Source organism: Canis aureus, chromosome 37, assembly GCF_053574225.1.
Source record: "Canis aureus isolate CA01 chromosome 37, VMU_Caureus_v.1.0, whole genome shotgun sequence".
Lineage (NCBI taxonomy): Eukaryota > Metazoa > Chordata > Mammalia > Carnivora > Canidae > Canis > Canis aureus.
The window spans coordinates 2,188,499-2,195,527 of record NC_135647.1 but is presented as its reverse complement, the minus strand read 5'-3'; the positions used below and the strand labels follow the sequence as shown (position 1 = coordinate 2,195,527).

Here is a 7,029-nt window from a genome sequence, read left to right as displayed (position 1 = left end):
CGGGGCCCTGGGGCGCCTGCGCTCCGGGCCGCCGGTGGTTCGGGGCGGGGCGGCCAACAGCCCGGGGCCTGCGAGACCCCTGGGGTGCTGGGTTGAGGGCGGGCTCCCTTGCCGCTTTGAAGAGAAACGACGTAGTTTCTGTTCCAGTGTCTGCCTTCTGTGCTCTTTCCTGAAAAGCAATTAAAAGAGGACTCGAGGGATCCCTGGGTGGCGCAGCGGTTTGGCGCCTGCCTTTGGCCCAGGGCGCGATCCTGGAGATCCGGGATCGAATCCCACATCGGGCTCCCGGTGCATGGAGCCTGCTTCTCCCTCTGCCTGTGTCTCTGCCTCTCTCTCTCTCACTGTGTGCCTATCATGAATAAAAATTAAAAAAAAAAAAAAAAAAAAAAAAAAAAAAGAGGACTCGAGCCAGAAGTAGCGTCACGGAGACGAGGGCCACCCTGAGAACACCCGGAAGGATCCGGGAGAGATGGAGGCTCCCGGAGCGCGGCGGAAGCGCTCAGCCACCCGAGATGGGGCCGGCGAAACGGAGGAAGTACTTTACCGGGGGTGCTGGTAGCAGCCGCGCGGAGGATGGGACCGCCCGGGATCACGGGGGTCCCCGGTCCTGCTGCTGGGCTGCAGTCAACGAAGACCAATCACTTTTGTTTGGGTTGGAGCAGAAATAAGATTGCCTGCACAGTGAGAAATCTGTGAAGGTCGGCTTTCCCTGTTCGATTGTTCAGGGAACAAAAGTTTTTAAAAGGCCCTCAGACAGCAAAGAGGGAGGATAAATACTAAGAAAATAAAGGAGGAAAGGCTGGGTGAGGTAGCCAGGGACCTGACCTGGATTGTGAGCTCAGTACTGGGGCTGGGGAGCGGTGAAAACATCAGTGTTTTTACCAGTCACGCCTTCAGGAGTAGCCAGTCATGTTTCTAATCCTGGAATTCTCCAGAGGAGCTGCAGTTCATTTTAATTTCATATATATTTTTAAAGATTTATTTAGAGAGCGTACAAGTAGGGGAAGAGACAGAGGGACCGACTCTTGAGCAAACTCCGCACTGACAGGGGAGCCCAACACAGGGCTTGACCTCAGGACCCTGAGATCATGACCTGAGCTGAAATCAAGAGTGGGTCTCTTAACCTAGGAGTCATCCAGGCGCCCCTTTTTAATGAGAACTAAGGCCAAAATATTCTATCTATCCAGAGTCGTCTTAATATTTGAAATAACAACTTTTAAATTGATACATGTGGTGTGTTCCAGACACTGTTCTAAACACTTTATATGTGTTATCATATTAGCTTGTAACACAAATTCTGATATGTATTATTATTTTTATCTTAGAAGGGAACTGGTGCACGCAGAGATTAAGTGACTTGCCCAAGATCACACATTTAGTCACTGGTGAAGCTGAAAGATGAACAGTCTGATACCAGAGCCTGTGCTTGCACCCGCTCTATTTGTATGGCTACCTGGATAGTGGTGAGTGTATTCTGGGAAAGTACTGTAGTAAAAATCAAGCAAATGGTTCTGATCCCTGCACTCCATGTAGGAAGGATTCAGTACATGTTGAACTCTTCAGCCTTTTCTTTCAAGAGACATTGGCCCAATCAAAGTGCTCATCCTATTTATTGTTTCATTCACTCAACAGGTGTTTCTCAAGCACTGCCAATTCATGTGACTATGTTGGATTTTAGGAATTTGTTTTTTATTTTTAAAAATATTTTATTTATTTATTCATGAAAGACACACACACACAGAGAGAGAGGGGGGTAGAGACACAGGCAGAGGGAGCAGCAGGCTCCACCTAACCCCGGGACTCCAGGATCATGCCCTGAGCCAAAGGAAGGCGCCAAACCGCTGAGCCACCCCTGGATCCCAGATCTTAGGAATTTAAAGATGAGTGAGACTCAGTCCCATTCCTCTAATGGCTCACATCCTAGCATGGAGACAGCAGGGGCCATAAGTGGTATGACAGAGGTAGAAGTTCCATAATATATTCTGGGAGCATAGATAAGGAGTACCTAAGATTTTTTTTTTAAGTACATAAGAATTTGAGAAAAGTTCAGAAAAGCCTCGGCGGGAGTGGGGGTGGGGGTGGGGGGAGGGACGAAATAGGAGGTGGAGCTTAAAAGAACAGAAGCAATGAGATGAGACTGGAATGAAAGATGGGAAAAAAGAGATACTTGAATGTGATTTCAATTAATGGATTTATCCATTAATTTCCATTAATTTAATGGAAGCTCTTCATGAGATAGCTTAATTATTTTCAAACTTAAAATCTTTAGAAATAATGGTTTTATTTTTATTAGTTATTTAGAAAGATGATTTTACTTTAAAATACAGAAGCAAAACAGGAAGCTGGGAGAAAAGGATAAAGAATAAGGAGTAGCCAGCAAATTATGAGGAAAATGAACAAACAAAAACGGGTCAGGACAACCAAGGGAGGAGAATTTCAATTAAAAGTTTGACAACAGGGGCTCCTGGGTGGCTCAGTCAGTTATGTGTCGGCTTTCAGCTAGGGTCATGATCCCAGTATATCGGGCTCTTTACTCAGTGGGGAGCCTGCTTCTCCCTTTCTGTCTGCCTACTGCTTCCCCTGCTTGTGTTCTCTGTCAAATAAATAAAATATTTAAAAATAACAATAAAAGAATAAAACGTTGACAACAGCAATGTCATATGTTATAGAGATCAGTTGGGAATTCCTATATTCTAGGCATGTTATAAAGCTCCTTATACCTACTAACTCAATCATCCAAGAACCCTTTGCTGTTTAATCCTCACAAAAACCCCATCCTAGGGATGATGGAAATGGAAGTACAAGGAAGTTCAGTGTTTTGTGCAAAATCATGCTGCTGGTACATGGCAGAATGGGGATGTAAACCCTGGCAGTCTGGCTTCCTGAGTCTGTGCTGGTTACCATTACCTTATACTCTCTCTCTCTGAAGAGGATCTATGGAATTTAGGATAACCAGGAGTCTTTTGTGTTTAATAGGGGCAGCTTGCGTGCAGTATGGTGGAAAGGGAAGAAGGGGACACAGGTTGTATCATTTCTTTCCAGAATCTTGGTTATAAAAATGAACGATGAAAGGCCATCTCTACTGCAGAACATAGGACTACTAGAGGGAGTAGGGCCTACAGCTTCAGGGTGAAAGAGATTTGAATATGTTGCTAAAGGGAAAATGGCAGTGGAGAGGATGGAGATTCGGGAAAGGAGTATCTGAGGCCACTCAGGAGATAGGAGAGGCTAGGTTCTAAAATATCAGGGGAATCAATCCTTTAACCGAGAAAGAGTCTGAGATCAGAGGAAGGAAAATACATCTGCACTGCTCGGGGCTTGTTCAGAAACACTTTTAGGATTTGGAGGGAGGAATCCTAACTAGCCACAGGTACCTTACTCATCAGGCATCCAATTTGTTATATTAGTCATTCACTAAAACCCTGATTCAGCAGAGTTATAGTCTCACAAAGGTGTCTTCTGTTTGATCTACTCCAAAGTCAACAACCAACAGCACATTTTAAAAAAATCACCATCTTGCTGGTTCAACAATTCCAAGAGGATAGCATCGCTGTCCTTCATGTTTTGATTTCCTAGGGCAGCTCAGATTTTCTCACTGAGGAACACCCAAGCAAGAGGAAAATGAGCAGACACCCCAAAGTGGCTTGTCACAGGTATCAAATTAATTTGAGGGTCTCATTTTATCTTTTTGTTGTTAAGCCACAGCAATTGCTTCACTGTTAAAAGTATTTATTTTTAACTAAGTATTTTAGGTCACACAAAAGTTGGGAAGAGAAAGACGGATGTCAACTAGCCCATGTCCAAATCTGAGGACAAAGAGCTGCCTAAAGAAATGAGTAGCTGGAACAAACCACAGAGATCACAATGGCCACTGGCCAGTGGAGTCAGCTTCCTGGGTGCACATTCACAAGCACCACTGGGGTGTAGTGAGGGCAGCAAAGCTGCTGGCCCCGGTCATTACAACTTTTTAGGAAAGGAGAAGCATGAGCTCCCTCTTCAGATATGGCCTTGATGCATTTATGCTCCTTCCTGGCCCTCTCCCAATCCATGGCATTGAATTCCTCAGTGGCCATGCTCCACACACCACTCTCCTCCAGGCGGGCAGCACGTGGCAATTCCAAAACCTCCAGGGTGTGAGCAGGATATGTAAAAGCTCTGAATGCCACAGCTCTCACAGAAGTGTGATGAGAAAAAAAGTCTCGAAAGACCTCATACACAAGGGAAGCCATTTTAAATTTCTTTCTAAGTTAGCATGAGTACCTAAATGTGGTTCAAACCCAAAGCCTAATTTATGGCCCACCACACATGTGTTGTACATCTGCTTTGTAAATGAGTAGCCTGAAGGAAAATCAACTTATCTTTGAGCTGTCAATGTTCCTACCACTGGCATTCCTTTGCTATAAAACTCATTCCTGCCAATATGCTAATCTATGATCTTCTAAGCTCCTACAAGATGTAAAACAGTATATAACCCTGTAAAAACTGTTCATTCTCCAGAATATTTTCTAATCTGTGAACAGTGTGTTTCCCTGGCAGCTGGCCTAAGTTGGGCTCAAGTAAAACACTTTCTTACTTTTAGAGATTCTAAAAGGCTTGTTCATTTGGCATGGGCCAGTGTGCTAGGCTTTGTTGTGCTTTGAGTGTATATGTGGTTATGCCCTTATCTCCCTTCAGGAGCTTGGTGAGAGAAGCCTGAGCAATGAAGTATCTGTTCTGCTGCTTCTTGCAGATACTGCAATTGCAATCAGAAAGGTACACGTCTGGAAGATGGCGCCGAAGGCAAAGAAGGAAGCCCCTGCCCCTCCCAAAGCCGAAGCCAAAGCAAACACTTTGAAAGCTAAGAAAGCGGTGCTGAGAGGCGTGCACAGTCACAAAAAAAGAAGATCCATGTCACCTACATTCCAACGACCCAAGACTCTGCATCTCCGAAGGCAGCCCAAATATCTTTGAAAGAGTGCCCCCAGGAGAAACAAGCTTGATCACTATGCCATCATCAAGTTCCCCCTGACTACTGAGTCAGCCATGAAGAAAATAGAAGACAACAACACACTTGTGTTCATTGTGGATGTCAAGGCCAATAAGCACCAGATCAAACAGACTGTGAAGAAGCTCTATGACATTGATGTGGCCAAGGTTAACACCTTGATCAGGCCTGATGGAGAGAAGAAAGCATATGTTTGACTGGCACCTGACTATGATGGTTTGGATGTTGCCAACAAAATTGGGATCATCTAAACTGAGTCCAGCCGGCTATAAATCTAAATATAAAATTTTTCACCATAAAAAAAGAGAAAAGTACAAGTCTGCTGAGACCCAAATGTTAAAGTGTCCTGCTCTGCATTGGCAGCCTCCTGAGTGTTATCCCAAGGCATCCTGCAGCAGCTCAGTGGCCCACTGGCAGGGTAGTGCCTGACAGCTCCTGGAAAGTCTTCCACTGGTCACCAGGAGAAGAGAGCTGCTGTCCAGGGCCACCTCCTGGGCCCAGTGACCACTATCTCCATTGCTGCTTGTTCTGTGGGTGCCTCACTGGCCACAGCTCCCACTCCCAGCTGGCCTGTGGAGTGCTATTTGTGGCTGGTGTTCAGGCCTTGGAGATCCAGCTGCTTCTGCCCCAGGTGGCTTGGTGGCCCTGCTGCTCCTTGCTGAGAGCATTAATTTAGGAGTCTCATTTTATCTTTAAAAGTCATGCAGTTTACATTCTACTCTATAATCTAGTTGGGCACTAGAGACAGAAAATAAGAGACTGGTTCCTTACTCTTTAGAAATCATATTTTATTTTTTTAAAGATTTTATTTATTTATTCATAGACACACACACACACAGACACACACACACACGTGCGCACACACACAGGCAGAGATACAGGCAGAGGGAGAAGCAGGCTTCATACAAGGAGCCTGACATGGGACTCCATCCCAGGTCTCCAGGATCACGCCCTGGGCTGAAGGTGGTGCTAAACCACTGAGCCACCCAGGCTGCCCTAGAAATCATATTTTAAAATGAAATAGATGCATGCCTCACTCAGGTGGCAAACTATTAGTCTCCTTGCCATATTTAGGCAGGTAACACCAAGCAGTTGTGACTTTCTTTTCCACTCAACAAAAACTTGGACTCAGGTTCTTCCTCGATACAGTATTCACTCAGGTTCACCTCGATACAGTCCATCCACAGAATGGACTTTGATTTGGGAAATCTCTATGTATAAGAGACAAGTTTAATTCAATAAGATATGCATTGGAGGAAAGATCAGTGCAAAGTGCAGTAAGAGCACTGAAGGAAGGAGTTTTCTGCTTGGACGGATCTAAGGGAACTTTACAACAGGAGGTATTCAGTCTGTGACTTGCTCTGGCTTTGCTCTACAAAGTCTTCAGGGGTCCCAGTTCCTTCCAACTTATATTCCATCATCCCTTGTCTGGTAGGTAGATTTCTAGTCGTCACATTCAGATTTTAGATAGAAACATGGAGGAAGAGACAAGAAAAGGTGAAGGATTGTGGGCCAGCTCTTATTAAAAGAAGTCTCCAAGAATCCACAGCTCAGGCAGCCCACCCTCATCTCCTTGGCCAGACCTTAGTCACATAGCCACACCTACATGTAAGTTCCATTCCTATAGAAGAAGATGCATATGGACATTACATGGGGCCAGGGTGGGGGATGGGAAGGAGGGGGAAAATGGTTGTTTTGTTAAGTAAATGTTGGAAATACTGGATTCTATTAAATGGTCTATTTTTATTTTCAGTGTGACTCTTGTATGCCCAACCCCTGACGTGTAATATATATGTCTTCTTCCATAGGAATAGAACCTCCTATAATTAAGAAAATGGACAGCAGAATAAGACTTAATTCCCTTACAGCAAGGGAGGATGAAGAGGGATATCCACTGAGTAAGAGGGATAAGAGAGGTTAAAACAACAACAACAAAACCTCAAAAAACTAGAGAGAATCAGCTTAGGGAAGCAACAAGAAATAAAGCTAGTAGTATGCAGGGTCCAGTACATAGGGAGGGAGTGGATTATATGGGGAAGGCAGAA

The 7,029-nt window shown here is 44.8% G+C and overlaps 1 pseudogene across 1 annotated transcript; it reads left to right on the top strand.

Moving 5' to 3' along the window:
- The first annotated feature begins 389 nt into the window (after positions 1-389).
- On the top strand, positions 390-6,998 carry LOC144306713 (large ribosomal subunit protein uL23 pseudogene; annotated as a pseudogene). The gene is made up of 2 exons (XR_013373815.1): positions 390-1,463; positions 4,730-6,998. The product of XR_013373815.1 is annotated as a large ribosomal subunit protein uL23 pseudogene (transcript).
- The last annotated feature ends 31 nt before the right edge of the window (positions 6,999-7,029 follow it).